At 46.8% G+C, this 20,601-nt stretch overlaps 1 protein-coding gene across 2 annotated transcripts in view; it reads left to right on the top strand.

Moving 5' to 3' along the window:
• Positions 1-20,601, top strand: part of PRKCH (protein kinase C eta) — a 221,954-nt gene that overhangs the window by 137,381 nt on the left and 63,972 nt on the right. The gene's annotated exons all lie outside the window — the stretch shown is intronic.

Below are 20,601 nucleotides of genomic sequence, written 5' to 3'. Positions count from 1 at the left end.
CAATACTATGTTATTAACTGTAGTCACCATATTGTAAGTTGCATCCCCATTCTCCTTATTTTTTTGAAAAAATGTAATAATGTATCTTGAGATTGTCTTATATTTGTATATACCTGGCTGCCTCATTTTTAATGGCTACATACTATTCCATTTTAAGAACATGATGCAATTTATTTAACTTGTTTCCTATTGCTATATATTTAGGCTGTACTTAGACTTTTATTTCAAAGTTGCAGTGAGTCTCTTTGTACTTTTATCTTTAGGTACTTGTGCTATGATTTCTATATGATACACTCTTAGAAGTGATATTGCTTTGTCAGAAGTAGATGCATTTATAATTTTATCTCGTTGGCCCTCTCTCCCCATCGTGGTTAAAGATAGCTAACACTTTATCATTTGAATACCAGGCACTGTTCTAAGTGCTTTATGTGTATTATCTCAGTAATCCTTACAGTAATCCCATGAAGTAAGTTCTGTTAACATCACTCCCATTTTACAGATGAACAAACTGAGGCAGGAAGAAATTTAGCTTCCAAGTGGCAGACGTTTTCAGTCTGACTGCTGAGCCCAAGCTCTTACCAATTGCTGGCTGTATTTCTAAATTCCTACTCCCAAACCATGTGTGAGAAGGCTTATTTCCCCCACCCTCCTGTCATGGCATGCTACTTATCATTTTGATGGTTGGAGAGATTTTTAAAAAGGTGTCTTTGGAGTTCTAACCGGCATTTCTCTGACGGTGAGTGAGGCTGAGCGTTCACGTGTGTTTAAGGGTCCCTTGTGTTGGCAAAGACACATGTGCAGCTCAGGGAATGGACGGAGCGGGGAACACTGCAAGTCGGGAGACAGGAGGGTGTGTGAAAGGGGATGCACAGCGTGCACTCCCATGCTGTCTGAGTATGTTGGAAGGAGCTGGGGTTCAAGTAATAGCTTCTTGGGCTTCGGTTTCCTCTTCACTCCTTCCCGCCCCTCGTGGTCTAGGCTCTTTGAGGCCACACCCTCATCAGAGTCCTCGGTGGCTCCAGGAGCCCTGGAGTCCCTGGAGTCCATGCCGCCCCTACCACCTTGCCCGATTCTTGCTTCCCATCTCCGGGTCCATGGTTCCTTCAGAGCTCCGGTTCTGCCCATTCTCCACTGCTACCCAGAGTATCCCCAAAACACTATTTCCCATGCTCTGTGCTCTGTCCACCTGAAGCCCTTCATCCGCCCTCATCCAGCTGTTTTCCCAGAGAAGAGTGGGGTGACAGCCCTGAGCTTGAGAACACCCTTGTGAAGAAGGCAAGACTGACGGGTGGTACTGGTTACCCGCCTGAGCTTCAGGCTCACCTTCTCCTCATTCCATGAGCCGGACAGGGCTATGCTCAGGTCGTCTTTCCAGGGCTGCGCCAAAGTGCAGATGGTTTTCTATGACATTGGGTTAGATGATATTAACAGTTGACGGACATGGTTGTGCAGTGGCTGCTTCAAGTTACTCTAATGAACAAATAAAGAAGCGTCACCTACCCAACTCCAGGGGACTTTTACCTACTGAAGGAAATCCCCGTGATTCTATGGAAGCAGTCTGAGGTCTTACCAACAATTACAGGGTGTTGTAGTAGAAAAGAACTTAACCTGGACCAGATTGGGAGACCAATAAATATAGAATATACAATGCAAAATTTTCCAGGAAAATATAAACTCTACAGTATCGCCAAATATTAGTGTCCACATGTTATTTCCACAGTGTTCAGCCGGTGAAGCCTTTATTTTAACATGGGCCATCTATTTTTCCTAGTGACAGTTTCATATATGGCCACAAGGTGGCAGTCGTTACCGCAAGGTGATTTTTATTTCTGCACCAGAGAGACAGGAGCTGACTTTGGGGTTAAAATTTGTGTGTTACAGTAGATGTTTCCAAAGCAAAGGATAATGGGAATTTTCCCTTGCCCTAAGTCTAAATGATAAAGTGGTAAGAACCAACTTAAAAGAACCAAGTGCATTTTTCTCATGCTGAGAGAGAGATATACAGTTTCCATTTTGCTGTAGTTTAAGCCTTCTCTCGGATTTGCAAGGTATCAGACTCCACGTATGCATAGCATTTGCTCTCTGCATCTGTCCATCTGTCAGAAATCCTCAGTCACTATCCCCATTTGCTACTGAAAAACTAACTATAAAGAACAGAAAATGTTAGTTACCATGAGAAATTAAAGCAGGTAAATGACTACTTTTAGCTAAAAAGTACTTTTAGCTAAAAACTGGGTTTGGCAGGCCCTGGCCTCTAAAGTGAGATGCTAGTCTGCAGTGTGTCACTTCACTGTGAAGACGCTGGCAGAGACGGCAGTCCACTTGCCGTCCAGCCCTGCAGAATGCGTGTCTCTGAGGCCCAGGAGAAAGGGAGCAACTTGCTGAGGATCCCTTAGGCTGGGAGTGGTGGAGACAATGTTTGTCTCTGGGTCAGGCTGACTCTGCAGCCTGGCTCCGTCCACTTGGTGTCTTATACAGCATTGAGGTTGTTGGTTCAGCATCTGCTTAAAGCCCCTCCTGTCTGCCCTGACTCACCTCCAACCTGCTGATATGGAAACAGCTCTCCCTTTGGAAACGGAAGACCTAAGTTCTTCCAGCTCTGTTTTCCTCTGTCTGAATGGCTTGCAACCACCTTAAAATTCCTTTGAGCCTTCAAGTTCTCATGGTTGAGATGAAAGCAGGATTGCTGTGAGGACCAAAAGCGAGAATGCAGACACGCTGTTGCTACACGCGCGGCAACTCGGTGTTGTGATGACCACCTCCTTCCCCACACCAGAAAGATGTCCTGTGCCTTCCCAGGGGCCAGCACAGACCCCCACATGGAGGTGACAGTAAACACCCACAAAGTAGGCATTTTGAAACTCCTTTTGTTCTTGGCCAGAACAAAAAGATAAGCAAATTTCAAATATTAGATAATTTGTCGTTTGCTGCATAGAATTATGAGCCCATGAATTACTGCCCCGATTTTTTCAATATAATGCTTGTTACTTGCATGTATATCATTCCACTGGCGTCCTCATAAATTTCTGAAAGCACTGTCAATCCTAATAGTTTGTGAATAATTTGAGAATCTGGATCCAGACTTATAAGAATGCATATACTCTTGGATCTGTTGATTTTATTGCTGATAATCTAGCCAAAGAAAACAACGTAAAGAATAAAATAAATGTTATGCATAAAGATGTTTAACTTTCGGTGCATTATTTATAAGAGGAAAATATCGGAAACAACTTAGGCCTTCAGCAATAAGAGTCTACTTAAACAATGTACTATTTGATGAAGATTTTCAGCCAGTAGAAAAATAATTGAATATTAAGTAGTTAGATCATCGTGTGTTACTGTCAGAAGCATCTAACGTGTAATATTTATTGCATATAATTCTTACATCAGCCGTAGAAGATGGGTACAATTAATTATCCTTATTTTGCCGAGTGGTAAAGTGAAGGAGGAGTTAAGTTACTTGCCCTAAATCTAACAGAGTAAATGGTGGAACTCGGAGATGGGAAGCCGGGAAATAGTACAGAATTTATGATGATTAGGGGCGTGAATCTATATCAGGTTTCACCCAGGACTGCAATGTGGCAAACCTGGCCCCTCCTCCAAAAAAAGCCTGAAAGGAGATGATGCCAGTAAACTACCAGGGACTGTTATGAAGGTTGTGGAATTAGGGATGATCTTTTTCTTCTTTGCTCGTTTGTCAGTTTCTGCAATGTGTTTCTGTTTCTTTGTGGATGAGGGTGGGAGGAGTGAGGCCTTATGAAAGGAGCAGGGCCCAGGGTCTGGGCTGCCGGCCTGGTGTAGGCCACCTTCCCCGCTCTTTCAGGTTCAATTCACTTCACACGCCTTTCATCTTAATCAGTGACTGTTGTGCCGGCAGCCGAGCCTGCTGGCATTTATGGCCTAGGCTCCGGGTCTCCCCACCCCCAGCTCCCAGGGGCTCTCCTTGGCTCTCCTGGAGCCCTGGCTGAGTGCTGAGGGCCAAGACCAGGAAGAACAAAGAGGCAGCAGCAGCAGGAGGGGGAGTGGCAGAGTAAACACTGGTCAGATGCTTTAGCCTTTGTTCAGAGACCCAGTTTGTTAGAGCAAAGGCTTCCATTTGGAAAACATAAGACACACTGTGCTTGGTGCCCGAGAGCTGCCTCTCGTCGGCACGACCCCGGCCGCGTCAGGTCCACGAGCCCGGTTTTTGGGAGAGAACTTGTTTGCATTTGTGAGCTGCTGCCCTGCGAGGGGCGGGGGACAGATTACACAAAACCTCCTTTTACAGGGACAGAAGCCCAGTGCTCTCACCTCCCTACTGACGGGGTGTCCTCGGGTGTCACCTGCAGGGGTCGTCCGCGAAGCAGTGCGCCTGGGACTCCTGGCAGGGGCATTGCTTTCCCTAAGAAGCTGCCACTCAGTGTCGGTCAACAAAGCAGAAATCCAGCCTTTGAAGGGTAGGGCGGCTAGGAATCTTGTGACCTAAGTGCTGTCAGCTTACACAACCGGTGCAAACTGATTTTGGTGCACTTAAATCACACTTAAAATATGTCTGAAAATCGCCTGCCAGCATGGGTGCAGGGAAACAGTCTTTTCTCTGGGTTATTGTCTCCATCGTCATATTAAATATTAGCAAAGGGGTGTACATGTGAGAGAGAGACGCACAGACAGATAGACAGACAGAAGAGTTAGGCAGCAGGATGGTCGTGTGGCCCTGGAATGCATCTTTCAGAATCTCATCAGGAGGTCGCTACACTGTAGCCTTCAACAGGAGAGCCCTGAGTTCTCATCTTGACTTAGCTAATAGTCCCCTTGTCTTGAGGAAGGTCCCCTGCCTTGGATTTTTTTTTTTTCCAGATAAGCACCTCCTGTGCCCTTCTGTCACAGACCTGTTGGCAGAAATGCCTCCCAATAGGGACCCCCCACGGACTTCGTTCCGGTGGGGGTGGGAGGTGCAGTCAGCCCTGCACACCCCACCGCCCTGCAGCCCCTCCAGTTCTCATTCCCTTTCCCGGTGTGCAGGGAGCATCTGGCAGCGGCAGCTGGGCCACTTGGCCCCTGGTACAGCTTTACCCGCTACGCTCTAAATCACAGCGACATCCCGGGCAAGGGGAAGAGCCCTCTGTTAACACGTCACATAGCTGGTCGATTCTTGGCACCTCACTGCACCAGCTTTGCAGAAGGGGTGGGTGAAGGATGAAGTAGCAGCAGCAGGTACTGTTCACCGAGACCCTAGCATATTCTGGGTGCTCGTATTCACTACCAGTGTCTAGACAAGTGTACAATTCGGTATTTCCATAAATAGCTGTTGAATGAAATATCTCATTTAATACTCAAAACAGTCCATGGGGGTAGAGATACTATTATCCTCATTTTAAAGATCTGGAAACTGAGGTCCAGAGAGGTTAAAGAACTTGCCCCAGATCACACAGCAAGCAGGAGTCAGTCTGTGGATTCTTAACCAGGTCGTCCAGTTTTAATAATCTACTAATATGGCACAAAGAGAAGTATCCTCTCTCTGCAGTGTGTACAGCTGAGGAGAGTGTCATCAGGCAGGAGTGAAGGCAGTTTTTCACAACATACAGTTTTGTGGCCTTTTATAAAATACCTAAGGAGAGGCCATTTCCTCGCCCCTGTTTGGAACTGGGTTTCCTCCTTTCCCTGAGCAGTGAGTGCCATAAACACCATTTGGTCTGCTTATGGGCCGCTTATGGGTCATTTGGTATAGTTTGCCTTTGGCTCAGATCAAAATAGAAAATGAACCAGAACATGGTGTTTCCCAGTTGGGCATGTTCCCAACTTATTAATCGTGTTCCAGCTGGGAAGAGAATGCACGTAGGCCATCTCTGGGCTCTGCATTTCTGGGAGGCTGATTTAGGACCTTTGCTTCTGTCCTCGGAGGCTTCCCGGCTCCCCGACTATCTGTGACTCAGTAGGGCCGGGAAAATGAATGAGAAATAGGAGGACGCGAAGTCCTTGCTGTTCCTTTGGCTGTCTCTGCTCAGGGAGGACTGCCAGAACACTTGGTGTGACCAAAGGGCTTGAAAGGGTTGCCATGTGTTTCCCTTTGAGGTTGTTCAGCTGTAACTGGCCTCGTCACTAGCTGTCATCCACACCGATGACCCAGAGATGGCCTGGACTCCCCAGCTCCGTGGTTGTAAGGCGGTTCACGAATTGTGTGTCACTTCCGTCGACTTATCTGAGAGTGGCCAGGGTCAGACGCGGCCCTTGTGCTTCCCGATGACTGGCGAGGCTTTGTGGCAGTGAGTTTTGGTTATGGTTTTCCCTGATTGTGCCTGGGAACCTGCCAAACTATAGATACTCCCGCCTCAGCAGGGCCCTGTTTTAAAGCACTGGGCTTGAGGTGCCAGGAGTGGCTCCAGGCATGAGAAGGGGATGGGCTTTCTACCAAATAGTTGAGTGAGAAGTCAGCCAGTCCGGGATCACACTGATGGAGGGCTAGGGGGAGAAGCAGTGCTTTTAATCCTCAGTCTAGCTGGGAAGAGGAGAGTCACACGCATGGCATAGACAGTATAATGGCTGTGTTTACTCCATGCTACCAAAGGAAAGGTAGCTGAAAGCGAGGACTGGCCTCTGGGGGAAAATTTTACCTACGGGCCAGTCTCTCCTCAGAAGGGCAACCAGAATGACTATCAAACTAACAGTCTAACCAGCAGCACCTGAGGGTGGCCTGCGGGTGTTTCTCTGGGAAGCTGGGTTGGCCTCTGCCAGGACCAACTGGGACCTTGAGGCCAGGGCCTGACACGACACCTGTGGGTGGCTGGAGTGGGTCCCCCTTACCCTGAACCCAGAATCGTGCAGTCTAGAAGCCCAGCTGGTCTGGGTGAAAACCACAGACCATAATGTCTCCTAGTTTTGAAATACTTGCATTTTCCATAATTGCTTCATCACTGGTTAGAACCCAGCTGCACCCATCTCCACTAGGCCCCAGAACAATCCGGGGCCCCTCAGGACAGAATCAGCCCCGTCAGTCACTATCAGCTTAGCCGACTTGTAGTGACAGAGGCTTGTCCAGCAGTAGGTGAAGATCAAGGGTGTTCATTCATTTGGCAAATGTGCACAGAGTTCCTTCAGGGTGAAGGCTCGGGTGAGCCCTGAGGATGCAGCAGTGGACGGAGCAAGGAGGGGCCCCTTCCCTCACGGAACCGGTGTCCTCCCGGGGAGTTCGGGGGCCTGAGCAGCCTGTTCGTAACATAGAGTCAGCTGCTGACCCTCCACGGCGGGCTGGTCATGGTAGCAGTTCTGGGATTGCCATTTAGGACAGGCTCAGAGCAGCCGTCCGCTTAGAAGAGAGTCTGCGGGGCTTGTATTGAAGTTGCATTTGCATGTGGATGCCTGTGTGGTGCAGTGAATTGAAGACCTGATGGAGATTCCTGGGGGCAGGGACGGCGATGGGTTCTGTAGCACCACTGGGCTTGGGGCCCAAAGCAGGAGGCGTCATGGAAGAGCAGGCTTACTTCCCATGCTCACCATTGTAACTGGCACAGTGTTCTTCATCCCTCTGGAAAGACTGGTCTCATTCCCTGCCCCCACCCCCCTATCAGTGCTGTCGAGACTGACTTGTGCAGGGTTCCTCGTCCAGCCTTCCACTGTCAGAGAGCACCTTGGCTGTCTCACCAGCAGACCTTCCCGCTCCACTGGCGGGCTCTGGCAAGCCCCTTTGGGACCACCCAGGGAGTTCCTGTTTCCTTTCAGTGCAGGCGTCCAGCTTTTAGTATATTTGCACAGCAAAAGAGCCGGCTGTATTTGGAGCTCACTCCTACCCATTTCTTTAGGATGGTCTGTAATGATGTATTGCTTAGGTCTCACAAAGCGAGTCTTGGAACTCCTCCCAGAGTCTCAATTCCATTCTCATTGTGTATGATATTTTCAACGTTAAAATGATATAATGTATAATTCCCAACCAAAACAAAAGAGGAGAACCCTTCCTGCAAAACTGCTCCCCTCCCACCCATACGTGTTTTCCTGCTCCTGTGCGGTGGCCGCGTGGGAAGTGCCTTTGTCCTTTTCCTTCCTCTCCTCACCCCCAGGGAGCACTGACCCATAGTCTGCTTGTGAAGTGGGAACTAGCCTGTGCCCACGACAAGCCCAGACCTTCTGCACTAGCGTGTGTCTCACCAGTGGTGGAAGGCGGTTCAAGATAAGTGAGCCACAACCAACAAGGTAGAGAACTGGACTTAGAGACTGGTTCAGGTTCCTCTTCTGCAAACCTGCAGAAGTGAGAGCCTGCTCAGAAACTCGGTTTGCCCCTCCTTACTTTGGCTTCAGGGCAGATCCGTAGCAGGACGTTCCCTCCACATTGCTCAGAACTTTACCTCCAAGACCTTGACCTTCACCAGCAGGTCAATAGTTTAAGGAATTGAATGACTGGCAAATGTTCAACCTTTCCAGTAAAAAAGGTTTTAAAAAAATAAGTTAAAAAAATTTAAATCACGTATTTGTACAATGTGATATCATTTGCCCACTACTAATATTGAGGGCAGGATAACCCTTTGTCACAGGAGGGGAGGGAGCTGCCCTGTGCGTTGTAGGATTAGCAACGTCCCGGCCTCTGCTCACCAGGTGCCGGCGGCACTTCCCTAGTTACGACAACCAAAAAAGTCTCCAGACATGACCAGATGCTCCCTGGGGGAAGAATCTCTCCAGCTGAAAACCAGTGCCTTACATGAGTGTCTGGTGGTCCAGCCTAGATATGGGAAATCAAGTAGGCTAGATCACTAGCCTTTTCACAGAGGCCAAAGAAAATGTGACAGATCTTCTTTGTAAAGACATAAGCATTATCTCTGTTTTTTTCTGAGTTTGTAGACAGACAGAGCTCCTGTTTGGGGACTCCTAACAGCTGTCCTGTTAAAGAAGATGTTGCACATATATACAATGGAATATTACTCAGCCATAAAAAGAAACAAAATTGAGCTATTTGTAATGAGGTGGATAGACCTAGAGTCTGTCATACAGAGTGAAGTAAGTCAGAAAGAGAAAGACAAATACCGTATGCTAACACATATATATGGAATTTAAGAAAAAAAAATGTCATGAAGAACCTAGGGGTAAGACAGGAATAAAGACACAGACCTACTAGAGAACGGACTTGAGGATATGGGGAGGGGGAAGAGTGAGCTGTGACAGGGCGAGAGAGAGGCATGGACATATATACACTACCAAACGTAAGGTAGATAGCTAGTGGGAAGCAGCCACATAGCACAGGGAGATCAGCTCGGTGCTTTGTGACCACCTAGAGGGGTGGGGTAGGGAGGGTGGGAGAGAGGGAGATGCAAGAGGGAAGAGATATGGGAACATATGTATATGTATAACTGATTCACTTTGTTATAAAGCAGAAACTAACACACCATTGTAAAGCAATTATACTCTAATAAAAAATAAATAAATAAATAAACACGCTGAGTGTCAGAGCCTGGGGCATCTAAGGAACAAAAGATAAGCTCAGTGAGCATATAGTTAAAATGGGTTATGTTAGAAAGCAAGCAATACAAATAGTGCAGCTTCTCGTGTTTTGGCATTTAATGATTATATGTCCACTTTACCAACAAAGCATTGAATGAGTGACATTTTATGAAAATCATCGTCACCACTCTGGTCTTAAAGGGGTGCCTCTCTGTGAGTCAGATTCTTATCCTGTGTGTGGTACATATGACTGGAATTTACAAGCAGAGATAAAGCTTTAAGAAATATTTCCCAACCAGTGTACAAAAATGGGCTGGTAGCAATACAAGTGCGCTTTGGGGAAAGCGGACTTGCTGTTTTCTTTCTTTTGCTCCCATGTATGGGAATGCCATTTCAGCTTAAGACAGATACCTTAGAGGCTATCTGCAAAACTGAGTGGTCTCTACATATTAAAAGTGGATCCTAGCCACCAGAGACATTACCTGTTAATACGTCGAATGGTAATATTGTGTCTACGTTGCATTTTTAATTCAATTCAGTGAATGTTTCCTGAGCCAGGGACATTATGTGCCAGGGACTGAAGGCATAAGGAAGAACAAAATGTGGACCTGCCCTTTTGTTGCTTTCAGGCAAGGGTCTTCCTAAACACAGATAAGTCTTATCACTGTGTGATAGAAGACAGCCGTAGCTTGGTCCCTGGGGAGGTTGGAAAGGCCTTCCATGGGAGGGGCTGTCTGAGCTGTGTTTTAAGGATGAATAGGAGCCCTACAGAGACAGAAGGGGGATGGGCCTCCCAGACAGAGGTAATAGCAGTGCAAAGACACAGAGGCTTAAAATTGTACGATGTGCCCAGGAACCCCCAAATAACTTGATGTAGCAGGATTGCAGGAGAGGAAATACGGGGAGGAAAGATGACATCCTTTGCTGAAGAGTTTAGACTCAATCATGAGGTGAAAGGAACTGGCAGGGAGCAACCGAAGCTTTGCATTTTGGGAGGGCTGCAGGTGGCTGTCTGCAGAGAGAGGAGACTGGGGGGGCAGCCCTGGTAAGGCTGTTGAACCACTGGCCTGCTGAACCTTCCTACTCCAAGGCAGCAGCCACAGGGATGGAGTCAAGGAAACACATAGGAGGTGGAATTGATAGGACTTTTTAGAGTAAAAGAGTGAGAGGAGTAGCGAGAGTTCTGACCAGCTGGGAGCCTGGGGGAACGGAATAAATGTTTTGGGTTTTTTTGTTGTGTTTTTGTTTTGCAGAAAACCCAGCGGTAAGATGTTGCTCAGAAACACTGTTCAGATGGGGCGTGGATTTTAGTGTCAGTATCCACTTGGCATAGTAGAAACTGTCATTTAAAATATGTCAGTAGGTGTTTATAGAAGGAGAAGAGAGGAAGGCTGAAGAGGGATTTCTAAGTAAGGGAGGTTAAAGGTAGGGGGAAAAAAGAAGAATCAGGAGGAAGTGGTTTCTTAGGAGGAGCCATCAAGTGCCGAGACGAAGTCCGTTCACCAAGGGATTCAAAGCTATCCACTGGATTGGGGATGTGGTTGTTTGTGTGGCCACCTTAGTCACCATTCTCATCCTTGGGGTTTGAAGGGCCCATCACACTTCATTTCACCAGCTAAAGCTTCTCGACGAAAGTAGCAGAGTGTCCTCTCCCCTGGGTAAACTTTTTCATCTATTTCTGATCGCTTTGCCCCTCATCTTATTAGAGCTGTGTCTCTTTTACTTGGGTCTCCCTACCTTTACAGGAAAGTCTGCATCTTTCTTCCTCAGTGGACAGTGGAGATCCATGTTTTGCCCACGTTGCAAAAAGGATCTGGGAAGAGATTGTAGGGGATCTCATTCCCCAGCCAGAGGGCCAGAGAAGAATGATGTTGTGGCTACACTGGAAGTCTCAAACTCAAAATAGCACATGGAAGGCACATTCCAGACAGAAACTTCAGCAAGCATGCAGCACCATAGAGCAGAGGAAGGAACAGACTCTCAGCCAGTGGACTGCCAGGCATCATCTTGAGGCAGATGTGGAATATTCTTGGCCAGATTTGATACTTACCTAATTGGCAAAATGTTTAATCAGAAAGCTATAACCCAGAATCTCCTCCCATGAGGAAGAAATGTCTAGTTGATCCACAGATCAAAGGGAGACATGAAATCTTCTTTAACAAGTTGCGAAGTTTAGGAACCTCTGTCATGAAAAAGAATCTAAAGTGAAATGGCATAACGGAATTTTTACTCTTTATTTTACTCTTTATTCTGTAGCCCTATACAAACTAAATCCATAAATATCTTCAATAGACTTGTTCCTATTTGATGCTGAAACCAAAATCTTTATAAAAAGAATGTACTATGTGAAATAATGATTTAAAGGAATCCTATCCTGCATACCTTTAAGTGACCAAACCTTTTTTTTTTTAAGTGAATAATCACCTAAGGTATCTTCTTTGGGAATCTACATTCAGAATTTAAAAACCATGTCCAGTTCGTAATAATCTGCTTTCAGGGATGCCTGTTTTTCCAGGCTAATAAAAATGATCTTTATCATAGGACAGTGACTAGACTGTTAATACCATGTCTCTTATTCTCATTAACGTAAGCAGAAATCCAGCTAATTGTAGGACTTCATAGAAATGGCATGCGGAATAGTATGCAACTGTTAAAAAAAATCATGGTTTTGATGACTAAGTACATCAGGAAATATTATGTAATGTAAGTGAAAAAGGAAGGGTATGTTTTTTTGTTTTCTCTTTTTCTGTTCTTTAAACATGCTATAAAGTGTTAAGTATAATTCGGACAGAAGGGGAAAATCGAATGTAGTTAAAATTACTTTGTAAATATCTTAGGTGCTCTAAAATCGGCAGTTCTTCAGATGCTAAAAGCCATAAATAGTTTTGTTTCTCCTTGTACTTAGACTTCTCTCTCTGGGTGTCAGGATTACAGGTGATTTTATTTTCTCAATTTTCCATGTATTTACTTTGTAGTTACATTTGAACGAAGAACATGTAATTACTTTTATAAACAGAAAAACCAGAGCTTTATAAATAAAGGGAAGTGGAGTGGCGTCAAGCAGACCTGCCTCTCTTGAACTCTTTCACGAACGGTTTTAACTGTGGACGAGACACTTCACTTCTTTGCACTTGACTTCCACAAACTGGCCGGGTAAAACTAGTCTTGGCGGTTTGTTCCAACTTTTCTAATCTCGTTTAAATTTTATCAGGAAACAAAAATGGTCTCCTGCTATGGTAGTTCCTCAAGGGTTTATTAAACCTTACCATAGTCCGGGCACCGGGGGCGGTGGTACTAGAGATACATCATTTGGCATCTGGGCTCTGCCTTAAAAGGTTTCGGGTCCTCCAGAGAAAACACGACCAAGTGCACAAAGTGAGCACAGCCAGCCCTGTGATACTGGGCAGGATGTGTGTGGACCGGAGACGCCAAAGGAGGCTCCAGCAGGAAGGGAGGACTTGTGCCCCAACTTTGCTATATCCCTGATCGTATGCTGCTTATTTATGCTTAAAAAAAACCATCCTGGCCCAGATGTTTCACAGGATGTTGACCTGCAGGTTCGATTGCCTCGTTTCCCTCATCTGGTACATATGCCAATGAGCCTTGTCGAGTTTCATTATAAGAGAGGACCGTAACGTATCCAGTTTGCCAGGAGAACACTTGGTCTTTGGAAAGAACTGTGTGTCCCTCCAGGTTTAAAATGCAAGCTCCTAAGGGCTTGTTATATTGGAGACATATTTCACCTTCCCAAAGACTAGTTTCTGAGCTCAGATAGGATGTACCATGCCTGTGGGCTTGACAGAAGAGTTGCTGGGTAATTGAATTAACTTCGCATATCTTCTGGGCTGCACGAAATGATAAATTAAAAACAAAACAAACAAACAAAAAGCCATTCGATTCCCTCTCCTTGTTTCTTCCTTGAAGACTTTGTAATCATTCTTAATGTGGTTAAGTTCAAGTTGTTTCCAGTTCAGGCATGGTGCAATCAGATTTCCTCACAGGGGTGCTTTTCTGCTGTCACCTCTTTGACGTCAGTAACGGTTTCCTGTTGGTTTGAACTCCCTATTCACCCTCTAGATGACTTTGTCAGAGAAGAATTATAAAACAGAGGCACTTATGAGAAATCTATTGTCTATTACTGGAGATTTCCTTTTCCTTGTCCACAGCCGGTCAACAGCACTCCACAGCTTTTGATACAGGGTTGATGTGTTACTCATTTAGAAGTAATTCCAAAGCAATTCTTAGAACTTGGCTAAGTAAGTATTGATGTGGCTCCCAGCTTAACATTGCCTTAAAGCAGTAACTAAATTAGTCATTAACTTTAAATGTTGTTTCTATTCTTTGTCTTATTTCCAAAAGGTAACCTGCATCCTCACTGTAAATACATCTTTAAATGAGATTTACATGTGTCAGTGGCAGTGACCATGGATCCTTGGTTTAAACAGAAACATCTTTCTCAGTCTGTTTATAAGAAAAAATCGACTTTGTAGAAGGGGAGAATAGCTACTATAAACAGTCTCGTTTACCATAGTGTTTGCAGTTCATAGGGGAGCACATTTGCCTTGCAATAATGATTATGGTTATTATAAATCTCTTAAAATAGAGAATATGAATTATTATCTAATATTAGGAAAATGAGAAAACTTATTTGGTCAATGTGTCTTGGCTTATCAAATCTAGTTTCGTGACCCCTTGTTACATAGTCACGTCCAAGAAAGGTAAGTTCACTTTCTCAGGTCAGGGCCATGACTATGCAGTATCAGGAAGAGCTCCTGCAACCCAGCAGCTGCCCTGGGGTCCTCCTGACTCCCTGATCCCTCGAGATTCCTGTCCTGAACCGAGGGTCGGGGAGCTGCTGCTGTAGCGGTTGCGGCTGCCGTTTCGCTCCTGTGTACTCGCCAGGCCGAGTACTCCACTAGTGGGGCACCATCTCCGCATCCACCACGTAACTGTTTGAAATTCTAAGCTTAAATCATTTCATCCTCGAACACCTGTGAGTTCAATCACCTGATTATCCCCATTTTGCCGACGAGAGTTTTGAGAGCGAAAAAATAAAGAGCGCACAGCAGGAGCTGCCTCGGCATCTCGGGCTTCCTGACTCCTGACCCCTACACTGTGCTTTCTCTTGGCTACACCAGGGACTTCAGTGCTGGGCACAAGGTCTCCCAGATGTAGCTCTGGTCCTCTTTGTGTGATGTAATAATAACAATAGAGTCTGTTTGTTGAGATCCCTGTCTGGGTCTGGGGCTGTGCCAGGCACTCGGCTTCGGTTTAATCCTCACACGATCGGTGTAGCTAGAGGTGTTATTACCCTAGATTTATAAATCAGGAAAACTCATGCCCCTTAAAAATCGGTGAATGTTTCAGTTACAATTCTCCTGGTAGCAAATAATGGAAAAACACTTAACTAGAGTCATGCAAAAAGGGAGAAGTGAAAATAAAGAATCAGAGGTACAGTGGTGTCTCGTGGAACCCAAGGGCACACAAGGGCCACGTCTCTCTGGGGACCTGAAACTGGAAGGGTGTGAGGGACCCAGGTAGTTTCCTTCTCGGCCCATTCACACTTTCTTATCTTTGCCCCATTCTTCTCCCCCATCTGTCCATCCAGGCTTCTACTGCTCTGATATACCGAGACATCTCATGTGTTGACACCACAGAGGCGGCAGCCTCAGCTCCCTAATTCATGTTTCCTCAGTTCTTGCACACAGCACAGCCTACATGAACACCTGTCTATCTCAGTTCCAATTTTCTGGGAAGGGGACTGGGGCGGGAGGCGGGGAGCAACTTGGTCCAACTTGCTGTGTGCAGGATGTCCAGCACTTACCCATGTGACGGTGCCAGGGCAGGTCTCTGAGAAAGGAAGGGCTCAATGGGCTGAGCAGACCCCTCTGAAGGTGTCTGGCACACGGACCCTAAGGGGTCTCATCCCTGGCCCGTGCTCACTCTGCACTCACCCTCCTTAGGCGACGTCACCTTGCCACAGGTACCATAGCACTTCTATCTATACTGGTGTTTTCTCTCTAACGTTTCCTCATGCAATTGTCCAACAGTTTTACCTCCTAAAAAAGAGTCCTTAGGAGGGGCTTTAGGGAATGCACACTGCTTATACTGACAGCCACTTTCAGGGCAGAAGGTATTTTTATCCCCTTTGGCCTGGGGAAGTAACATCCCTGAACTGACAGTAGCCAGGGCAGACTTGGCCCAGGCTGCAGCCGGTCAATGGAACCAGGCATGTGATGACAGGAATTCTATTATTAACCAGGCACCAGCTCCTTGGCCTCCTGTAACTCACGCTGGGCTGGGCTGGGCTGGGCTGAGTGGGACAAAGGGATTTCTGAGTTGCTTTTATTCCCCCAGGTGTTCCTCACCCCATGTTAAAGACTTGCATTTGTGGTTAGTTGAATCAGGAACAAAAGAGAGGAGCAAGGGACAGACAAAGGGCTGGGCCACTTGGCTTTAGAACTGAGGTTAAGCCAGCCTGGGGGACCTTAGATTCTCTACTGTGCAGATCAGGGCAAGATTTCCCATCGAGGAGCCAGAGGCCTCGGGGAATGCCGTGCAGGTGTCCAGGCTCAGCATCTAGGAAATTGGATTTTAGAAAAACTGGAATGCTATCTACACAGGCTTAAATACAGAAACAACCGTCTGCCCTCACTGCCCAAGGTGGGATTTGGAAACTCTTCCCTGCCCCAGAAATGACTCATGGCAGCCTTAATCCACCGTGCAGTGATCCCAGCAGATGCTTCCTCTGGTTGCTTCCCAGTTGGGTTTCTTCAGCAGGACTTAGTGTTTGTCAAGTCATCAGTGAGACTAGGTCTTAAGCAGCACAGATAGTGGAGCTGTAGGCAGGAGGTGATCTTCTGCCTCGTTGCTTCATTGCTGCTTTGCAAAGGGCATTTGTTCAATGTGAAAGGTTTCCAGCGTGATGGCATTCACGCCATAGGAGTAAAATGCCGTAGGAGCTGGAGTCATCGGGTTTTGTAGCCGATGTTTATTATTTGTGGCAGCCTCCAACACTACGGCAGTCTTTTTCAAGCCTAGCCCTTAGAAAGCATAGCTGCCACCTGCTTTAGCCCAGACACTGGGCCTGTAATTATGACAGAGGCCGATAGTGAATGACCGTGTGTATTCATAGGACCAACGCCCCGTTCTCAGCTGTGGGTGACCTGCGGATAGGGTGAAGGGAAGCTTCCTAACTAGCCTTGGCTTTTTTTTTTTTTTTTGGGGGGGGGGGTGTACGCGGGCCTCTCACTGCTGTGGCCTCTCCCGTTGAGGAGCACAGGCTCCGGACGCGCAGGCTCAGCGGCCATGGCTCACGGGCCTAGCCGCTCCACGGCATGTGGGATCTTCCCGGACCGGGGCACGAACCCCCTGCATCGGCAGGCGGACTCTCAACCACTGCGCCACCAGGGAAGCCCAGCCTTGGCTTTTTGTACCAGCACTTGACCCTAAAAGCAGCCTCAGCACCTGGGGAACATCCCCCTTTGCACTCCCGACACCGTGCCTCACACCTGACGCTTCAGCTGTTCATTCACCTTGATTCCTGCCCCCTCCATCCCACTCCATCCTGACTCGTGCTTCCTCATCCTTCAAGGCTGGTGAATCGGCTCCTCTTCGAAGCTTTCCCCCAACCCCACCCCAGCCTCCAGGCTGCTCCGGTGTCCCTGCTCTGTTTCTGCATGATGCCCCCTGTGCCCCTCTACTGTGCTTAGCACACTGGGCTGATGTGCTCCAGCTACCAGAGCTTCCTGAGAGCAGGCCTGGGCTCTCGTTCATTTTATGATACTTGGCCCCCACCCAGGGCCTGGCATACTGTGTGCTCAGTAAACGTGTATTCCTCCTTGTTGAGACCCTTAAAGCAAGCATAAAAGGTCTCTGAGGGGACTTCCCTGGTGGTGCAGTGGTTAGGTCACGGGTTCGAGTCCTGGTCCGGGAAGATCCCACATGCTGTGGAGCAACTAGGCCCGTGCGCCGCAACTACTGAGCCTGCGCTCTAGAGCCCGTGCCCGGCAACAAGAGAAGCCACCACGATGAGGAGGCCACGTGCAGCCAAAAATAAATAAATAGAGTAGTATTAAAAAAGAAAAAAAAAAAGTCTTTGAAGGACTCAGTAGACTCTATGAAGCCTGTGTGCCAGAACTCAGACCCTCTCCTCTCAGTGGAGCCCTGGGACCCAAACCAGAGCCTGCCGAGTCTCATTTTGGATGTGATTCCAACAAGCCTGATGGCCTGGTTATATCAGGCATCAGAATGGCTATGAAGGGAGAGGGTCGTTATGAGGGGCCCTGAATAATGGGCAGCCAGGGATGTGAAGACCCCTCTTTCTGCAACTGCTTTCCTAATCCCACCTCCCACTGCCTAAGTACCTGCTCTAAGACAGTCTCAAAATTGCACTTTCCCAATCTCTCATCTTTCAGATGAAAATTAGGGAAATATGGAGGAAGCCATAGGTGACTTTGCTTTGTTTCTAATTATAAGAATAATGCACACTCATCATAGAAACCTTCAGATGGAATTTCCTGGAGGTCCAATGGTTAGGACTCCACGCTTTCACTGCCGAGGGCCCGGGTTCAGTCTCTGGTCGGGGAACTAAGATCCTACAAGCTGCACCGTGTGGCCAAAAAAAGTTTTTTTAATAAAAAAATTTTTTTTAAAAAGAAACCTTCAGAGATACTGAAAAGTATAAAGAAGAGATAAATGACATACAAGATCTCACAACTGAAAGCTGACTTGTCATACATAGGTATTTTTTGGTCTTTTCTGTGCATATCTGCATCTTTGGCTGTAACTGAAATAATTCTGCACATTCATGGGTATGATCTTTTTTTTTTTCTAACTGAAAACATCTTCACCATTACAGCCACCACCAGCAGCCGCTACTGTTTATTGTGCACTTTCTAGAAGCCCCACCTGAGGACAGGTTTAATGAAAGTTCATTGCTGAGGATGGCTTCTCACTCACCCCCACTATGAGTGAATCTTTGCTGAAAGCTGGATGTTTCTGTCATTTAGCTCCGCCTCTACAAAAGAAATCATGGAGAAATTGCTACCTAATTTGAACTGCCTTGGCAGCAGACATTCTAAAATAGAGTGAACAGAACTGTATGTAAACAGAAGGTCTCTTCACAGCAAACGCATTTTGCTAGCTGATAAACATGCTTTTAGTTTTCTACCTTGTGACATTATTGTAGGTCTTTGGTAAGATGGACTATTACTTTTCATTAAAGTGTCCTGGTATCTCCTGGCTCGTTCTCCCTTCCTGCTTGCTTAAAGAGTTGCGTGTAGCCCGAGGGCTGGGAGCTGTACCCTCTGTTCTAGGTGGTGCCAGACAGGAAGTTAGAAATGAGACTCTGGGTGAAAAATAACGCATATTTTCGCAGTTCTAAAGCTTATGACCTCTTGCTCTGCGTGCCAGGCGTGCACGCCTCCCAGGAACCCGTGCATTAGTTGAGAAATCTGCCGCCAGGGCAGGTGGTGGGGCCGAGACAGAGAAGCATGACTGGGGAGGGAAGGCAGTTATGTCCTTCCCCAGATCTGGAATTTAGCCCAGGGTCTGGCTTTTCAGACTTGAGATTATGAGAATTATTTTAGGAGGGAACTAGGAATGGATGCAATTTCCCTTGGAATGCCCTCATCTTGATGCCTACTGTCTTAGACGTTCTTGCTAACCCCCGCTGACTTCCAGCAGCCTAAGGGGTAGCCACTTACCTACTGACCCAGTTCTAGCAACCAGGTATTTCAAGCTGTTGGAATTCATGTGACTGCCAGTCCCAGCCATGCAAAGGTGAACAGGCCAGATGACAGAAATGTATCAGATGGACCTTCTTGCTGAGGGATGGATTGAGGCAGCTTTACCGCCTGGGGGTTCATCCGGGCCCCCTGAGGCCCCTCCAAATGAACACAGCGTCGGCATAACAATTTCTCATGCGGATGCAGCTCTTAGACCCGTCTCTATCACATGCTTACCCTCTGCGCCGCCCACTGCTAACCTGCTCCTTCCACCCGAGCCCTCCCCGTACAGAAAATAGGGAACCCCATTGCTCATCCAAGCTCGTCCCACCCAACTCGGCCTCTCCCCCTGGTCAGTCACGCTCACGGTGAAGGCCATTAGCTTAGTCAGACGGCTTGATATATCTAGTATTCTGTTGGCTTATATTGGTCAACCTGAAGAGTTGTTTTATTGACGTTTGGTTTGGGGTTTTGTGTGCGTGAGTCTTGCCATTCCATCTTCACTCTTAAATTCTTGCTTCTCATTAGCAGAAAGAGACGTTTCATAGACCCAGAGGATTTTTTTTTTCCTTCTAATTAGGTTTGTCTTAAAATTGGGCATAGGAGGTCATAAGTTGTAGTGTCTTCTGATTGGGAAGGGCCTGATTAAACCAGTGCTGGATCAGGAGATGAACAACAGCAGACACAATCTCTGTCCACCATTCAGCTGTGAATGCATGGCAATGCCAAACAGAGCTGGCAGCACCTGAAACCACTAATAAGGATGGCTTCTATGTGCGTATACACATCCTTCGTGAATTGGTAAGATACCAGTTTCCTTACAAAATGACCTCCCACCCTCCCACCCTCCAAAAGGATGACCACTGGCCCTGATTGCACTCATTTGGAAGGTCTCAGCTCCCACATCACTTGCTCAGAGAGACCTCCCCTGACCCCCCAAGCGGATGACACAATATCATTGCTTCCTCCACTTTTCCTTCACAGCATTGACCAGAATTTGTACATTTGCCTGTTTATGTGACTCTGTGGCTTTTTTAAAGTAATGTGTATCTCCCACACTAGACTCTCTATGGATAGAGACTGTGTCTGTTTTGTGCCTTTTTTTACTCTCTGTTGGGTCCCCATCACCTAATTCAGCACTGGCTAACTTGGGACTCCATAAATGCTAATGAGAGGGAATGAGGAAGTCCATTGGTCTCAGAGGTTCCTGAAGCAAAGCGTTTTATGCTGTCCATCTTGGAGAATCACTTTTTAATGGAGACTTGTACACTTCTTCCATTAAGCAGTGTTACTTTCCATAGCGCTTTATTCATAACACTTGCACAGTACTTAGTACATTGACTGCAACAGTGACTTCTAAGAGCCCATTTCACCTGCTAGGTTAGAGTTCCTTCCAGATGGAGACAGCATCTCACTTGACTTTAAGTTGCCTTTTCTGATTCAGGAACCTTCTGAGGGGCCAAATAGAATT

The sequence above is a fragment of the Stenella coeruleoalba genome, assembly GCF_951394435.1.
Source record: "Stenella coeruleoalba genome assembly, chromosome: 2".
NCBI lineage: Eukaryota > Metazoa > Chordata > Mammalia > Artiodactyla > Delphinidae > Stenella > Stenella coeruleoalba.
The sequence above is the reverse complement of the archived record's forward strand: the minus strand, read 5'-3'. Positions and strand labels throughout refer to the sequence as shown.